Raw genomic sequence first — 20544 nt, forward strand, 5'->3', positions numbered from 1 at the left:
CGTGAATCCGCATTTTTGCCGGTTTTAAGTGTGAGATATACAAAGTGCTGAATGAATGGAAGATGATGTATGGGTCAAAGCTTTCCTCTGCAAAATACAGAAAAAAATCTTGCTAAACACCAAAAGCTTATCTGGGCATTTGTCGATCTGCAAAAAGCATTTAATAGAGTTGACAGATTACAATAAATGGTAACCTGAAACGGGCTATTGCGTCACTGTATAAGGACAACATAGCATGTGTGAGGGTTATTGGGTCATTCATTCGCTTAGCATTCCTAAGGGAGTCAAACAGCGATGTGTAATGCCATCATGGTTGTTTAACGTAAACATATCGATGTATACGATAACTGTGTGAAATAACTAAAGTATTCTAGAAAAATAACTGTTAACTGTCCTTTGTATCCTGATAACACCGTGCTTCTTTCTAGCAACAAGGAAGACCTGCAATTCTTGATAACAAAAGTCGATGATGTATGCAAGAAAAGCGATATGGTAATGAATGTTAACAAATCGGAAGTAATGGTTGTTGAAAGGGATAAAATTATACTAAATGTGAGATCAGTGTGAAGAAACATATTCTGAATCAGGAAGAAGAGTTTGTGTATCTGAAAAGTATGTTTACTAGAGACGGAAAGACTAAGAAAGATATTGAAAGGAGGGTGAGAGCCGGGAATAGGGTCAACAGTGCAAAATCTGACCTGGTAAAATAATATTTGTTGCAGAAGGCAGAACAAGCAGTTCACAATGGAGTTCTTGTGCCAACACTTGTGTATGGGAGTGAAGTATGGAATTGGGAGAAAAAAATTGGGATAAATATTAACTATTGAAACATTTTTTTTCTTGATTTTTTAATAAAAAATAACACGTGTCGTTTAATCGGAAGTATTATTAAATTCTCATTTTTAATTTTAAAATAGTAATTATCAATTGTCTATCCTAGACGACGATACTGTTATTTTTATTTTTTAATATTTTTTATAAATTATGCGAAAGCTTATTTATTCTTAAAGTTTTTAAAATACTATGTGGCACTTTACACCTCAAACACTATTGAGAAATACTATCTATAAAAAGTGAGAATTTTATAATACTTCCGATTGAACGGCACGTGTTATTTTTGTTCATCAATAACATACTAAATAATCAACAAATAAAGAAAAAATATCTTTGAAAAAGTTAATGTTTATCCTAAAAAAAATCCAAGCGACAAGGGCAAAATCAACTAAAAAAACAATAAAAAAATTATATCTCTGAAACGGTTGACAATTTACTGAGCAAATTTTTTTTACAGTCATTGGCTTGTTCTACACCTAACATTTTTTTATGTCAAGTATTTGGCCATCCTGTATACATGAAAATAAAACTTACGCTGCAGATAACGGCGACGCTTGTGATTTGATGACTAGGATATTTGTCTTCTAGAAGAAGGTTCTGGTATATTTCTGGGAGAGTAGAAGAAAAATATTGGTTTTAAAGGTCCTATACTGCCATTATTCATTGTTCCTGGACTGACACATAAAGCGGAAAACCTATCACCTTACCTTCCAAGTAACAAAAATGATTAAGATACGCTGCAATTGGAGTACCAATATAGTACCCTATACATTATTCGATAAGGAAACGAAATGTTTTTTTTTGTCCTTTAAAATTGACACAATGTCGCTTACAGTATTCCAAAAATTCACGGACAATATACGTGTACCTTAGTAAATTTGTAAAATTAATATACCAAGTATACTAATACCAAGTATTTATGTTCATATTGAGCTAATGATTATGTATCAAACCTGATTTAAGCGAAATACATAAATTTAGGGGGCAGCACTTTAACATTAACGGATTACAAGCCATAGCCGTAAATTCCATCTCTCCTCTCCATTCTGATAATGGCACATTCCTAATTTATGAGCTGTTAATATATTCAATAATCTTTGATGTTAGAACCTAATCGGCAACTGCGAAATGAAGTACACCGACTAAAATACAGAATTAGTTTACATTATTTGTATTGCTGCCAAAATAAAGATTAAATAAACAACATTTAATAGAAATCTAAAATATTTATCTTAGAAAAAAAATACAATTACAAAAAAAAATTAAATCCGTTTTTTTTAAATATATGTTGTTTTTAATTCTAGGAAATTATGCCTTCAATAATATTTTTTTCTTAATGTGAATATTTAACATAATATTTTGTTTAAATAATTTTCGATGTATTTTTTTTATTTTGTGAATAATTATTTTGTAAATGTCCGTATGAGATTTTTCCAGAGCATGAATTATGTCATACCCAAAACCCGTATGACTTTTAGTCAGAGACATCTCTCATTTATCGCACCTAGAGTGTGCAATATTTTGGAAAAGCGTATTAAACTCTCAAGGACAAAAACTGTTTTCAAGAGAAGAGTTAAAAGCTGGGTTAAAAGAGGGAGGGATTTGAGTGGGAAACTCCTTGATGATTTTCCGAATGTTTGAGTTTACTGTTAATCATATTGATGTGCCATATATATGTTTTTTTAAATTATTTTTTGTGTTTCTGATCCTATATTTATGGTGATATACTCATGTGTCTGTGTCAACTAATTGCTCGTCCCATCTCAACACAGGACTTTAAGTCCCACGGAGTTGGGACTTATATATAAAATAATGGTTAGTGAACTCCATGTACTCGTATGTAAATAAATAAATCATCAGACTTCACTGGCTTGTGATCGAATATGAAGAATTCGTTGTGTTTTGTTTTTCATTGTCAGTTTTTAGATTATCATTTTTTACGGCAAAAAAAAACAAAATAACTAATAATACTTTCGCTACGGTAAGATTCAATTTTTTGCCTAAAATAGTTATAGTTTTTCAAACACATTTTATTACTCTTCTACCTACTTTTATGTAGTATTTTTTATTTACTTATGTATTATGAAAGTACAGTGTAATTTAATAATAATAAAAAAACTTTTTATCATATACATATGTATATTTAAACCTACATAATGACTTGTTTTACCATGAAACGCTTGAATTTCAATTTTGTACTTGCCATGTAAAAGCCCTCGTGGCGTATATAATAAATAAATATTTTGTCATTTAATTGTTTAATTCATACAGTATGCTTTTGGCCAAATTTGAGTGCCGTTGGAATGTCGATATGAAAAATAAAATACTTTTTTAATCTGCTGGTATAAAAGTAATTATATTTTTAATGCATAAAGCTTTTCAGTATATTTTTATGAGAAATACCGTACTGTAAAACAATGGCACAATTCTTAATGAATGGGGGTTTGAAATGGCTAGATCGTACAATTAACTAACTTTTTATCAGACTACAGCCTCAAACATGTTTACGTTAAAAGATGTATGAATAAAATCAGGTCACAACTTGACTGTATAATCTGTTCATATGGTAAAGACTCAGCATGGAAATCATGAATTTAAAATTATTCCAAACTAGTTAATGATCTGTACAACATCACTCGTAACGGGCTCAATTTATACATTTTCTAAGCTTAGTAATGTTTTTGCTAGAGTTTTTGACCCTAATAACTACTAATTAAAGATTTGTAGTTTGACGTCATAACATAATTTTACATTCCCACGTTGTAACACTTTTTAAGAAAATGTATCTTATCATTATGCTTTTTGCATCCAACATTATACTTTCTTCTATCACCTGCAACTCATGTAAGAGTTTTTCTGTATCAACAACAAAAAATCCTACACATCTATGAAGATAAAACTAAACATGAGCAGGTTTGCGAATTCATTTCGAATATTTTCTTGTGAATTTTAACGTAAGAAAAATAAAATACTCAAAATAAACAAATCTATCCATAAACTATTAATTGCAGGTGTAAACAAGCAATTATTCATTGATTTTAAATAAGTACTCGTATGTTTAAAATGAATAAAACTAACGTTTTTTAAGATTGACTGAATTTTCTGAATGGATTTTCTCCTGCCGATGAAAAGTATGTAAATCCAGGGCGTCAGCCAAGTTTGGCTCCTTTTAAAACATTATTTGGTTAAAAGCCTACCTAGTTTTATAAAAAGACTTGCATTGTCGGGATGTTTTATACCGAAATTGGAATTAAGTGCTAGTTTTCGTTTTTTTCTTATTTTTCATAACTTATATTATTTGATAGGTAAGGAAAAAACATACAGATGAAGTAACAGAGTGGAAAATACACTTTCTACTAGATTAACTAAGCACGATACCTTGATTTTATTAAAGGGAAATTTACGTATTTTTAAACAACATAACATAAACATTTTGTTTTTATTTTATGTAGCTAGAGTTTTCCAAAATATATTTTGTATTTCTGAAGGAATTATGCTTAAGAAAAGCATGGAAGCTTTTAACTAGTTAAAAATGTCAAAATAAAACGATATTATGCTTTAATGAATGTTTTATTACAAGAGTAACGAAGTAATTTTTTACGTTAGTTAGTAAATGTATCTGAACTATTTGACTACAAGATGTAACTGACCGTTTAAAACGACTTGTGGCTAACCGAACTGACTAACTAAAGATGCTATCACTTACATATATAGTTTTTGTGCAGTATTTGTTTTATTTTCTGGTGGGATCTTGAAGTTGTGTGATAATTCCGTGTTTCTCAGCATGTTATATGCGATCTTATCAGCAGTTTTTGTTATTGAAATGTTTTGACAACCTTTTGTTTGCATACAGTACATTTACATTTTACATTTTACATTTTATTTTTGCACCACAACAGGCCAGGAGGCCTAATTACAGTGGTGAATTACATCACAGAGCACCCAGGCTTGAGAAAAATCACATTTTAATTTTTGTGTTCTCACCGGGAATCGAACCCGGAACCTTCCGTGCGTGAGTCAAGCGTCTTGACCACTACACCACGGAGGCCATTGATGATTATTACCCTTAAAATCCCACATATGAAATTCAATATGAGATTTTTTTAATTATGAGTCTATTTTATCGGAGGTACGATATTTTCACGAATAAAATGAAAATTAGTTTTTAATTTTACTTGTTTTAAAGTTGTACTTTTTAAAGTAAATGTGTCATATTGCTTAGTATATAGAAAAATGTCGAGAAAGTGTTGAAATTTTACAATATATTTTGCCGGGAGTTTCAGCTGAAATATGAAGCAAATAATGTTCCCATCACGTTTCAGTAATTCCTGAAAGCTTTTAGTGCACTTGGCCTGTTTTTTGTTTCACTTTCGGCAGAATTATCAAATATAAAATGTTTGAAACTTTGCCTGTGCCTGTACGGTGGCTGCGTGGTAGCGACGGAGCGTAGTTTCGATTTATTACCATAACGACCGCAGTCTAAGTACGGATTTGAAAAGAAACTTTCTGCGCTTTAAATAGTTACTGCTCAAAGTTTTGAGCCTAGACACGATACTTATTAATGGTTTTGAAATAAAAAGTGTATTTCATAACCGTTAAATATCACGTCTAGTTATGAATCTAGTTGGAAATTAAGTGGAGAAACGTCCGCCAGTATTTGGTGCGTTCATCTACCGTGGTTAAAGTCCCAGGTTGAATTCCCGGAAAGATTCACATCAAACACGTTTTAAAAATAGATTTCACTAAAATATTTCACTGCCCACAGACTGGCACCTGAACCGAAAGACTGATCACCTTTTTTAATTATTTTTTTTATGGGTGTTGCATTATTTTTTACCTTGCTTAAAATAAACAAGGCTTATATACTTCAAAAGAGGATTTTTCTGCAATTGTATTACATTATCTCAACTGTTGGGATCGGAAAAGATACACTAACATGTGGGCCAATTTCAGCATTTGCTCATGTGGAGAGGAAACCACTCAAAACTCTTCAAGAGAAGCCAGCCTGTAGGCATTAGTTAACAGGCCTTCCGTTCCACAATTTAGCAATCTTACCAATGCTGTGGCAACAATATTTCAACTTCATACGAAAAAAAATCAGTCATCAATAGACTTCATACTCTGGGCAATAAATACCAAGATATTGTTTAATCATTACATGAGAAATTTAGTACCGACTTCATAGGTGGGAGAGATACAGTAGTATTTCATAGGTGGGAGAGAATTGTTATTAGGAGTTCGAAAAATTGTTTTTATTTTTTTAAAGAGCTGCTAAAAATAGCAGGCACCGCATTTAGAAGTATGAAGGATGTCTGGAGATTGGATATTTAAATGTTTGAAAACCATAACACCTATTCTTCTCAACGAACACGAATCGTGGCACTTCACTACGGCTCAAGACAGCAAAATATTAATAGGTACCTTGTTTATATATATTTTTTTTTCATATTGTTTACCTTTTCACACTTTTTAACTTGTAAATAACTTTCAAGTTTTAATTTATTTTCAAATACTTACTTTCACTTATAACGTTATAACATAACTCGTTTTTTCATGTGTATGAATGTGTTTTTAAACTAATTTGTAAAAGGCACAAGTGCCATTTATTTTAATAAAAATTAATATAACGTAATATCTAACCTATCACCAGATTTTTGTTACTTATTGCGTAGGTGCAAAAAATCATTTAATTTGTTCCGAATATCTATTCATAAAATTGTATGTGTTCGTAGAATGATTGTGTACTGTTTATTCATATTGATTTTTACAAATGAATGCGTTTGCTACAGTTAGAATTAATAATTATTTACAAATGAAACAAGTTCTTATGAAATCAAAATCAATGACGTCCAAAATTTACACGAGCTTCAAACTGTATTTTTTTGTAATTTTTTTAATGATTATATTTACTTATTTGCTAATTGTCATGATTAGTATTGCGTTTTGAATTAGGTTCATCTTCATTATTAAATTAACAATTTCACAACGTAAAGATCATTTAACTCTTTGCTCCCTGACAGTACAAATTTGTCCAGGTATAAAATAACTCATTTATATCTTATGTAATAATGCATTTGATATAAATAATCACCGTTGGCATACATTCGAACATTGTAGAATAGTTTCGGCCATTTTGAAACTATTAGTTTAAAAAAAATACTCCTGAGCATATTTTTATATTTATCCTTTTTTTTACATTTAAAAGTAAAAATGGTATTGAAATACTGTACAATGAAAAAAAAAATTACTGATTATTAGTAGCATAAAAAATATTTTTGGATTTGTAATTTTAAATTCCCGCAAAAACGGTTATTCCATTGATCACGCCCCTAATGCGTCACGATTCATGTTTATTTGTTCCTGATCATTCAAATATGTTTAAAATACTGTCATGAATCTTGACATCACAACTATCAAGGCCAAACATGTCACGTTTTTCTAGCGATGTATTATAAAAAAAAAATATATTTATGTATGAAAACATTTCTCCACAAAACTTTGAAAATACACTTATCTATTTCTACTCCAAATCATATATTTTTATCGGTATTCGTAGTATGTGATATTTTCCAACTGTGGATGGCTATTGTGGAAGAGAGTGCTTTGAAAATTAAAACGGAGAGGTAAACTGAAAAGCGTTGAAATTTTTCACGGAGATATATAGGAGCGTTAGAATTATGAAGTACAGTGCGCAAAAGTGAGAGGGTAGTTTTGGTAGCTATGGTAACGAGTTACAACGAAATATAAATTGTGATAATATGTATCCCATTCACCCACACCATTTTTTTATTATTTTTTTTGTATATTGCAAAAAAATAGTATACATACTTAATAACAGGGAATCTAAATAAAACTAATTAATGTAAAATGAAAACGGAGTATTCTCTGTTTATGATAGTCTCCATCTAACATGGCTCAGCTTGTTCTAAGATGGAGATTTTTTATCTTTAGAGCATAAAAAGTCCTATTCTAATAAAACAATAATATAAAAAAGAAAAACTAAAACTCCTTAATTATAATACCTAGCTAATCAAATGTAAGAAATTAAAAATCGTTATTATACAAATATAAAGTATTTATATGTGCCAAAAAACATGTACATTAGTAAAGTAAAAAACAAATATAAAGCAATGAAATACATCAAAATATAAATAATATGTATACCAATTATATAAAGTACTGCGTTTTTTGATTAACATATTTTTTTTAAATCTCTCACTACACTATGTAGAGTTATTTTTATTTTACAATTTGTTTTGCATTTTGAGTCTTTTATATTTGGCAATAAATCACTAAATATTTTTGTAGCAATTACATTATATTGCTTTTTACCAAAGGCTGATGATACAAATAGGACAATACAGTTAATTTGTGTTGATGAACGAGTGTTTAAATTTTGTTGGGTTCTTTTGAACTCACTTAATTTATCATAAAATTTAAGTAGTAGGCACCTCACAAACAATTGTCTTACCTCCAATATATTTAACTCCGCAAATAGATCTCCCGTTGGATACCTCAAAGGTTTCTTGAGAATGATCTTCATGATCCATTTTTGTGCTATTTTCACTGGTTCAAGGATTGAACGAGAGCAACCTTCCCAAGCCAAATTGCAATGCGATAGTTTGCTTTGGCAAAAAGCAAAGTAAATTTGTCTCGTAAGTTGGGCTCTTAGGCTAAATATTATAAATGTATGCTGATTTCCGTATTTACTTCAAGAATCTATTATTACCTCTAAGTATTTTATTGAATTTACTTTATTTTATTTATTTATTTATTATCATTATATTACATACACAAAATTATAATTTATGTAAAGTCGCTTTGACTGTCTAACTAGGGTTATTTACCCCGTTCTAAAACAGTCAAAAAATATAAAAAACAGTAATCAATTTATAGAAACAGTTATAAAGATACAGGACAAAGTGAAAAACAAAGTAAAAAATTGAGTAAAAACATGGTAAAAAATGTAGTAAAAACATAGTAAAATGTAATAAAAACATAGTAAAATTGAAGTCAAAACATAGTAAAAATGTAGTAAACACATAGTAAAAATGTAGTAAAAACATAGTAAAAATGTAGTAAAAAAAAAATTGAAAAAAAAATACTTGTTCTAAATATTCACATTTGCACAAAGTATTAGGTATGAACGAATGGATCTTGAGTGTATGTGTATCCCGGTTTGATACATATCTCTTATTTTTCGAATTGTCCCTCAATAATTTTCGCTAAATATGTGATTGGTTGTTGACAAGGCCATAACGTGTCTATTAGGCATCGACGGTTTCACGGAAATGTTGTTTGATGCATTCGGTTGCATCCAACAGAATTATGCAAAGCTGCAGATTTGCAATTAAATTTTAATGAGGTTAAAATTTTGGATTTGGTTCGTTATCATTCGGTGGGGAGAGAAGTATAATTAATACTAATGCGTAGGCTAATACACCAACTACAACACTCGAAGATCGGGAGTCAAAAAACAAAAAAAAATAACAAAGATCGGAAATTTTACACAAAAACTGGTTATAAAATAACTTAAAAACGTAAAATAAATCAACAAAAAAAAATACGTCTAACCCTCAAAGTAACGCCACCCGCTTGTAGAATCGCTCATAGGAAACCACTCCATGATTAACAATCACGAAGTTAGCTACAGTTGTCAGCAATAAAACAGGCCGTAGTCGAGAGTCGAGAAGTCGAGAATTGCAAGGGCAAACCAAAACAGTTCGTTACAGATTTGTTGTTAAACCAAAAACTTGTAACGCTTTTATTCTATGAAATAGAGCGAAAGGGTATCTCTATAAGTGGGAGTGAACTATTACTATGATGTATATACAAGATGATCTAGGACATAGGTTCCCAAAATTGACTGGGCTCCGACCCATCTAACAAAAATTTCCAATCTTGGGACTCACCTCTTAGCTGTCTTAGAGAAAGAGGGCACAAATATTGGTAATGCTCAGATTCGCTAGTGGCGAGTATTGTTTACTATTAAAATTTATATAAACCATCAAGTAAACTTTTAACTTTTTTTAAGCACTTTCTTTTTCTTTTTTTTCTATCTTTTTTCTTCTCTTTTCCTTTTTTAAACTGCTTTTTTCTTTAATTTATATGGTATATATTAATATTTGTAACATTTGAAATATTTCTTTTTATATAAAAATACTGTTTACCATTGTATACTTTTTTCGATGTTTTTGTTCTTTTTTTAATATTATGTTATTTTTGTTGCATTATTTTCACTGATTTTATTGTTTTTATGTAAAAGGTTCATGGAACCATAAATAAATCAATTTCTGCACATGCGAAATGGGGAATTATAATATTATTATTGGTGTTGATTGGTGATACCAATGCAGTGCCTTATTCACCATTTTGTGTGGATGAGGAAATATAATTTTCGTAGTGGTTTTTATACCATAAAGGAGATCTTGTTAATTCAAATTGATGCTTTATAAATTAACACTTCGGTAAGTAATTATTAACCTCCTTATGCAAATACGAAGAGAAGTTCAGGTTGTTACGGTAATCATTCAATTAGTTCGGAAGGTTTTGGAGGAAAATGAGCTCGAAAAAGTGCAATTATTAATTTTGTTCAAAATGAAGGAATTTTCATTTGGTTTTCATGGCAACATTAAAATTTTTGAAATTGCGGTAAACCATAAATTAAATGCTTCATTTTGTTACCTGACACAATTTTTTTACATTTAAACAAAACATTATTTAATGAATTTATTTGCATAAAAACTATTAAAATATGAAGTAAAAAATAATCACGGCCCCGTGATGTAATGGTCAGCGCGTTTGCTAACCATGCAAGAGATCTCGGGTTCGATTCCAAACATGGTTGAAATTATTTTTTTTTTGAAAAGGATGTTTTTCTTCTAAAAGTATTTCATAGTCCCTGGACTGGTACCTAAAGCGTTACACTGATCCTCTCACCTTTGTGTAACAAAAATGATTAAGATACGCTGCTTTTGGTGTACCAATGCAGTGCCCTATGCACCATTGGGTGCGGAAAGGGTATGATGATGATAATGATGATGAATATGATGATGATGGTGATGATGATGAGAAACTAACCTCCTCAATAAACTACGATTAATTGAAGGATTAATAACATTCAGACATTGGGACATATTCAAACTTCCTTCATTTACAAGTAATGCAACATACCATACACCTTTGGTCTGAATATGACGGGATTAAAATATACGTATTCCTGCTACGGAAATAACAAAATTGACAGATTTTATGATACTCTCACAGATTCTGCGATTAATTTCTCTAAATAAATCTTAATTAACAAGTACAGATGTAAAATTAACTGTGTATTGTATTACAAATTAACTGTGTATTAATTACAACTTCAAATGTATAACAACTCCACCTATTTTGTGTAATTCTATATTTAAAGACATATATGCATATGAAATTGTATATATTATTATCTACAAATTGTACTTTTCAAGAATGTATCTTGAATAAATTACTATTAGTTTTAAATAAACCACGACGACACGGAACGAAGTTCTGGATGTGAAATATAACCAGGACACTGGACGAGTGTTTTTGACTTTATGGCTACTCCTTTTTTTTAAAGAGGTCCTGCAATGTAGTGTTGTATTAATAAAAAACTAACCGTTCACCAAGGCTAACAATTTGTTTTTGCCAACTGCCCATATGAAAACAGGCCTCAAGACCTCTCAAATGGATCTGGGTAAGTAAAGGGGTCTTTCAATGCAATATTTTTTTGTTCTTGAATGCAAGATCACGTTACCTTCCGTGTAACAAAAATGATCCAGATACGCTGCAATTTTAATTCCAATGCATTGCCCTATGCATCACTGGGTTCGGTAAGGACATGGTGATCGTATTTATGTTTAATGGTGAAGGTGTTCGTACGGTATACACAAGACCTTACAGGGAATTAGCCATTTCAGGGCTTCTTCCACCTGCCTTTTTCACGGTTGGTTTATAGGGGGGTGGAAAATGCAATTTCCCATATCCGTTTCCGGTTTCGGAGTCCTCCCTTCCGGAACACGTGACAAACCACTAACAGTAATTTCTACTTACGGGATTTTACGAACATTTTGTTTCAATCCCCCGGAGAAAATACGAATACAGAAAGGGTGGCATTTTATATTTGTTTTAGGTGAAGTTTAAGCTGGGAACAGTATTTTGTGGCGGACAAATAGCTAAGGGATACTTAATAAATGTTGTTGCTTTTATGCAATTAAATACACCTCTTTAAAAAAACGTCAAACACTCATGTTTCTGATGTGTTGTCTAACCTTTGGTGTTGAAATTGTCAAACGTAGTACCTACGTAGGTAGTAGTAACAATCCTTTCATGGTGACTTGATTTTTTTTATTTGAAAATTTATTTATTTAACCTTACGGATTATTAAATTCATTTAACAAAAGTTAAAAAAACCTTTTTTATTCATACTCTGTTATTCAAAATATTTTTTTTTTACATCTTTTGAAAAGTTTGTCTAAGTCCTTTGTTTAGTTTTGTCTGGTAGTTTATTGTATAATTTCAGTCCCTGGTTTATTAGTCTCGATTGTCCTTGTCTTGTTTTAGAAAGTTGCATATGATATTTTTCCGATATTCTCGTATTATGTCTATATAGACTACATTTTTTTACCAGTTTTGTTCTTCGTCTACAATTATATCAGTGGCTAATTTATGGATAAATTTTAATGATTCTAGTTGAAAGAGTTCAGTTATAGTCAATTGTTTATTAACAAATTACAACAGGGATGAAGAATACCTTAAATAAGGGAAAATGGAAGTCAGGCATTTACAGGGCTTATGACCTGTCATTGGCTGGTTTAAGTGGCCACTTTACACACTGTGTAACATTCACCATTTTACCTATGTTTAAACATCCATATTTCTTCAATTCTTCCATTTGTTGATTTTAGTGAAGTTAAAGAGCCAAAACATTTATTGTTGTGAAGATATTCATCTGACTGAATTATTTCACATACTAGGCAACGTCTGAAAATAATTTTTCAATTTTTAAACTTCTTCTTGGACCAGAAACCCAGTCTTTTGTCTACGAACATTTGGACAAACTCAAATATTGTAGAGTTTATTGTTTAGTTTGTTTAAAAAGTTCTCTAGTTGAAGTTATATAGGGAAGGTCATATACTAACTTTAATATTATATTTTGTTGTCTTTGTAGTCTGTTTATGTCATTTTGAAATCCTGTTCCCCATAGTAGTTGCGTAAAACATATTTTAGTTTTTACATGGGCTTCATTCATTCGAATTCATTATATTAGATTGAATTAATGAATTTAATAGCTTTTGAGTTAGCAGTGCTACATACATGATTGTGGGATTTATCTTTTGGTGACTTATATGAAGGGCCTCGGACACTTTCAAATTATGGCAATAATAATCCAATATAATGTAATTAAATGTATAAAATCACTATAATGGACATAAGCTATTCTGATACAAGTAAATACAGTTTTTGCTACCACTCGTGTTTGTAATATAGTCATGAGAATGAATGACGATATTCGGCAAAGGCCCAAAAATTGGCAAAATTTACAGTGAAAGGGACAAGTCGAGCTAAATTCAATTAAAATCTCGATATTTGAAATTGAACATTTTAAAAAAGCAACTCATTTATTGACTAGAAAACATTGCTTTTTTGTACAAGTGAAACGGATAGGAAGACTTACGCCCTTTTAATTGGTTTCGGGTATGTGGAAGAATATACTTTTGTATGTTTCTGATGCGGATGTTGATGGGTGTAAAAAACGAGGAAGGCTGAGAAATATGAAGTAACAAAATCCAGCAAATACTTAAAGATGGTACATGACTTATCTTATTTTTGGTTTGGTACAGTTCAGAATAATCGGCGTGTGTGCATGAGCATGACTCATGCATATTTGTAGTCAGGCTGGAGCGCACCGGAGCAGTACTCCGGCACTTTTTATCTGAGCGGAGCGGCGCTCCGGCTCTGGTCAGGAACAAATAATACATTTCAAAAAATATCTACTTAGGTCTCTTCAAACAACTCGAAGTAAAAACAAACGTATTTATTGCCTGTAACCGGCAAAAGTCTAAACATGTGACATCGCACATGTTGCCATCCCATCCATTCAAAACAAGAACGGAAAAATTTGAACTAGGTACCACCTAATTTTATGATTCTTTTGAAAGATTTCTGCCAGTGATAAAAGGTTGGAGTTTATACTGCTTTTAAGTGTTAATGTTTTATTGACCCACCAATTATGTGAAAAAACTGTCTTTTGGAAATTCCGACTTTATTTCGCAACATTTTTTTCTGCTTGACATCCTATTTTCAGTACACGTTTTAACAAAACACAGATTTTATGTTTAAACTATTTTCAAAAGTATTTCGAAAACTTTCATACTGCCGGGTTATATAAATGCCTCGTCTAAAGAGTGGCTTAATTTTTCAATTGTAATCTATGCAGAAAAAAATATTGCGTTTCTTTAGTGATAAACATTTATTTTTAATTTAATTTGTTTTAAGTAATCAGCGTTTGTTTTCATTTATTATGAAAATAAAACTTTTTTATTAGTGTTACATCATTTTTATTATTTTACAAAAACACTACTACAGTTTCGGGCGAGCACTCCTCTCATCGACGGGTGATATAAAACATAATAAAGTGTTATAAAACATAGTGAAGTTTTTATAGTGAAGTGTTACGAAGTGAATGCGGATTCAATTATTAATATTTTGTTTTAATTTTTCATAATTATTATTTTTTAATCTTTTAGGGAAATTTTAGCAAATCAGAGTGGATTTAGACAATTTCATCCATTGACGGGGTTGTATTTTTAAAAAAAAATTTATATCTCTAATATCTTAAACATGAGATGAGGGAAAAGCGTATACAATAAAAAAAATATTTTTTTGCTAAGAAATGCAAAGTTGAAGAGCAAAACATAAATGTAACAGTGAAAAAAAATCAATTCGTAATAACTGTGATGGGACTAGATCTAGTTTATTGATTGAACACGCTTCAAAGTAAATGTCCCCCCCCCCCCTCCACTAAGAACTACACCACTGTGCATGAATGAAAAGAAAACGAGGTTTGTATCCAAAAACAAAGTGATGTGGCGTTCTATCTTCTATGCCTACCCCTATAGTGATCACGTGATGATTTGTGTTGAAAAAACAACATAGACGGAAAGACATTTTTGAGAAGAGATATGAAAGTCTCAGCATTAACAGGACTTATGTCCTGTCATTAGCTGGTTTGTCCAATCCTTTTATAAAATGTAACATTTACCATTCTGCCTATGTTTTTACATCTGGATTCCGACGTTGACATTCGTGGAGCTATACGAATGCAAATGCAAATTCCATTAGACCACAAGGCAGACGCCTAATCGCCTAAGCACGTTTGCTTAACATTTTTTTTTTTTTTCATTAATTTCATAAAAAGTAAAAGTTTTTGTAAAATTCTAAATATAACTACTTTTACAAATCTAGTGAATGATATTACTGTTTGAATTTTGCAACATGCAAGGTGTGATGGGTTTATTCCCGACATAGCCGATATGATATGTATTTTTTTAAATGAGCTTTCGCTCTTGCCTACGCTTGCCTACTTTACAAGCTGTTTGATTCTGGATATCCTGGACGTCCACTGCTGACTGTTCATCGGTAGTTCAAGTCAAAACTAGCTTAAGAAAATGCACAAGAGCTGACAGGCGACAGAGATGCCTGGAGGATCTTCGTGGACACCATATACCACAACTAGGGAGCAAATATGGAAAATTAAAATTGAAATGACACTTCTGTTCAGTGGCCGCTTTCCCTTGTATCCATTGGGTCAATGACCCTCCAAAATTCGCCACTAATTAAAATAATTTACTTAAAATACATTATAAAGAAAGTGTATAATATAACGCAATTCGGTTTTATAATATTTAAAAAAAATCATTGATTCAAATATATAAGGACCTTTTAATCTTTAAGTTTTTAAATATGTTATCACGTGCGCCGTAAAATATTCATGTTACGTTGAATGCGCGAGTCGTTTATGTAACTGTCCCAAAATTAATGTCTTATCTCTAGATTTTTGCATGAGAAAGAAAGAGATGAAACGTCCCGTGCGTACATGAACATCGGAACATTTCGCCCAAAATTAATTCGAACGTGGACATTGCCCCGGTAATGATAACAATACGAAATAAGAAGGATAAGAACAAGATTGTTATAATAATATCATATTTGTATTAGTCTAGACTGGAAGAGATCCAATGATAAATTTATTACTATGTATTTTACATACTTGCGCAATGACGAATTTTTAACGGAAAGAATTAACAGAAGTATGTATTTTCTCGTTTGTTTTAGCAAGATTATAATGAGCTTTGTGTTTCTTGCACGTGTCCTATAACCTAATATTTGTTAGGGTCCTGTTTTGTGTGCACCAAACTCATATTAACTCGTAAAATTTAAATCCTGTACAGTTTTTGTAATTTGTTTTTGTTTCAAAAGTTGAATTAACAAGTAATTTTTATTTATGGAATTACGATGACTACGGTTTACAGTGAAATATATTTTCCGACGCTAAAGCAAATAAAGACCTTTTCAATAAACTTTATGAGCCGAGAAAAAGTGCACTCGCTATGTTAGGAATTTTGAAAATTTGTGTAAAATATTAGAAAAATCTATATTGACATGTACATGTATAAAAAAAATGTGTGAGAATTATTTAGAAAAACATTTGTGTGAAAATTATTTAGAAAAAAAATTACCACTCCATTTTTAACCCCTTCAGCCTCCACTACCTCTGTTATATTTTTCGAATGCCTGAACTTCAGAATATTATGTACGAAGTCAACTCGAATTCGCTTCATTAGTATGGTCCCCTCAATACAATGTATATATTAATCAAATTGAAAACATTCAAAAGAAATTTATAAGGAGCCTGGAATATCGTTTTGGCAACATTGAAAATGATTACGGCGCATCTTTGATCAATTTTAATAAAGAATCACTACAAAAAAGGCGACTTACATATGATTTAATTTTTCTTTTTAAAATTCTCTATAATATAATTGATTCGCCGTATCTTTTACAAAAGATTGGTTTATTTATTGTGTATGCAGACAATTGGTAGAATTCCATATTTAATTTGGTAATGCATCCAAAATAAAACAAGTTTATTGGATTGTAATTCTACTTTATTTTTTATAAAATATACAAAGGGTATATTGTGACGCGTTTCGTCTTGTTAGGACATTTTCAAACAAACTCTCAGCGTCACAATATACCCTTTGTATATTTTATAAAAAATAAAGTAGAATTACAATCCAATAAACTTGTTTTATTTTGGATACATTACCAAATAAAATATTGGTTTCTGTTGTCTTCTTCGCTATACTAGATTAATTCCCTTTTTTATGTACCAAATTGTAAAAAACAATTATACCTCGAATTCATTCATTAGACGTACCTGTAGAAATTATAACGGACTTAGTATTGATGTAGATATTTTTAACTGCACGTTGCATTTGTACAGACAATTTCTTCATGGGGTCGATTATTTGGGATAGTTGCTGAATGTGCATCTTGAGTGGTTTATGCTATGTATATGTGCCGCATGTAATGTATATGTTTGTGTTTGTTTTATATGTGCGTTCATGTGTGTGCGTGGATAGCTCGGAGTGTACATTCGGTATTTTTATTTATTTTTATTTATTACCTCCATGGAAAACGCAAATGTCAACAATTATTCTTTTCTCACTTAACATTCTTATTTATTTTTTATTTTTTTGTCACATTTAATGTTAATATCTTTTAAATTTATGAAAACTTAGTTGGTCTTTTTATGTTAAAAATTGTTGTTTTTAATACTTATTTTGTATGACTATGTTTTCTGAATAAAATAAAATAAAATAATTAAATGAATATTCTATCTTTTCCTTAAGATAACACGGCGTCACATCACCGTGTATTAAGGAATTTTATAGAACAGCATTGAAGAGTTAAAATAACTATTTTCGTATTAGAATAATCAGTTTGTTTAGTGAAAATGTAAATTTCGATGCTTGCGTATTTTCCGTCATAATGTACTGTTACTATTCGAATAATTACAAAATGGTGTAAAATAATTTTGTAGTTTTTACTGTGGTAAGTTGAACTCGTTCATTATTATTTTATGAATACATTGCATAAATTTGCATACTGTTCATAAAATTTTAAGCTTTGTTGTTTTAATTTGCTTGTTGTTATACAAATAAAATTCGCTTACATTAATTAAAATGATTGCAAATAAAACTGTTTGCAATCAAAATTCGTTATTATGTATTATTATTATGGCGACCTCCGTAGTTCAATGACTAAGACAATAGACTGACGCACGGAAGGCTCCGAGTTCAATTCCCGGTGAGACCACAAAAAATAATTGTGTTTTTTCTCGATAATTACTTTCAGGTAAAAATCCCTAAGTTTTTATACAAAACTTTTAAAAAAACCCCATAAATATTTTTTAAAAATAATTTTCATTTTAACTATTTTAATAGAGGCTTTCTCACAACTTTTATGAGCGACGTTAAGGCAATATGCTCACCCTTATGCATATGTTTGTAAACTGCCCAAGTATTTTAAGTGCTTAAAAAATAAATTAAATTAAAAAGGTTTCATTTCTTTAACTTTACAGCCATCAGGAGTTAGAAGGGAAGAGTTAAAGGAATACAAATATTCAAATATAGCCAGAACAGTGAATTAACAAATTACAACATAGATGAAAAACACCTTAAAAAGGGTAATATGTAAGTCTAGGCATTTACAGGGCTTACGATCTGTCATTGGCTGGTTTGAGTGGCCACTTCACACACTGTGCAACATTCACCATTTTGCCTATGTTTGAACGTGTATATTTCTTTAATTCTTCTATTTGTTGATTTAAGTGAAGTTAAAGAGCTGAAAATATTATTGTTGCGAAGAGATTGGTCTAGTCTAAGAACAGTCCTGGTCCAAGAACGGTGAATGTTACATAGTATGCATAGAAGCTACTTAAACCAGCCAATAATCAGCCAGAAGGTCATAAGCCCCGTAGATGCGTAAACTTTTATATTCCCTTCTCTAAAATGTTTTTTACATATGTTGTAATATGTGAATAAAAATAAATTTTAAAAATAACAACCCATCCCAATTCAAACCCATTTATTTCTTACATTTTTGATAAAGCAGATTCTTGGCATTGACATGCCCTGACCTTTGTACAAATGCCTCCTCGCGCAACTTTTACCTGATGCATAATTCAGGGGTAGCAAACCGAGCGCATTTGATATGCGCGGCCCGATTTTTAAACTTGATTACCTCGTTCCGTGGAATATGTATGTATGTAAAAATTTTGCCGCATTTCGCCTTTTCTGCATTGCTTTCTCTGTATTCACTTACATTCTGGGTAACAAATTAATACAGGTTGTCTGAAAACAATCTTGTTCAAAAATATTTATTAAATCATATAAGAAATTTATTACAGAAATAAACGACGAATGATACTTTAATCCACAAATTTAAAGTATCCGGTGACCGGTTTCATCGCTTTCGCGACATCTTCGAGACTGGTATCTTTACTATGAAATTCAATTGTATTTATACAAAACAGAGTTAAGGATAAAGAATTAAAAATTACATGACAGTAATTTTATTTTAATTCTATCTTAACAATTCGTGGTGGAATTCCATTGTAATTATGTAATAACTTACATTTACATTTAAGTTATCAATTAAAAAATACTTGGTACACTTCCACTTACTTATTTGACCAATTAGCGCTTTCACCTTCTGATGGGCATCTTCATACTGGTCTCAGTAAATTAAATTAAATAATTTTGATTGTTTCGACTTGATAGTCATTGCTTTTAGCAATAAGTCGGCAAATAGATATCGCTTTTATCATACATTTTTTACCTGCTATCGAGGCAAACTCATCGACTCATCTTTTTTGTGGCCTTCTAACAATTCTTTTGTTTGCCCACGGTCTCCACTTTATTATTCTGGGTGTCAACCTGCCATCATTTTGCCTCGCAAAGTATCCTGCCCAGTACCATTTTGATTTTGCTGCACGTCCCATAATATCTACCACTCCGGTTCGGCTCCTTATTTCTTCATTTCTTATTTTGTCTCTTAGGCATACACCAAACATCTGTATTTCCATGGATCGTTGCGTGCATTTTGATTTCTGGCTATTTTTCTGTGTCACAGATATGGTTTCCAGTCCGTCATGTCGTCACCGCCAATATACACGATTTATAAACTTATCTTTTCAACAACACTTATTTTCAAAAATATACTCTAGCTTGATGAAAGTACCCCAGCTTAGCCCTATTTGTCTTAGCAACTCCGCTGTCTGGTTATATTTACCAAGTTTGACTGTACTAGATATAATATGTATTCATCGACCACTTTAATTTTGTTATTGTAAATAAAAATGTCTTTCCTTGTTGGACACATAATCTTTGTTACATTAAGATTCTTCTTCACTGCCGTTTCTCAGTTCTGATGGTCGTGATCATTGGTACCCTCACCAATAATTCCATTGAAAAAGCGTCTCCACTCTTCACGGCTCTGCGCTTTCTCCACAGCTCCATATAGGGTCGCCCGTGACGTTGTTTTCACCGGGTCGATCCAACGAGCTGCAGCTCTGCCTCTGCTTCTTCGTCCTGGCACGCTGCCCGTGATTATTATTTTCTC

The sequence above is a fragment of the Micrasema longulum genome, unplaced genomic scaffold (genome assembly GCF_059751315.1).
Source record: "Micrasema longulum isolate JH-2025_06_02 unplaced genomic scaffold, ASM5975131v1 h1tg000141l, whole genome shotgun sequence".
NCBI classification, from domain to species: domain Eukaryota; kingdom Metazoa; phylum Arthropoda; class Insecta; order Trichoptera; family Brachycentridae; genus Micrasema; species Micrasema longulum.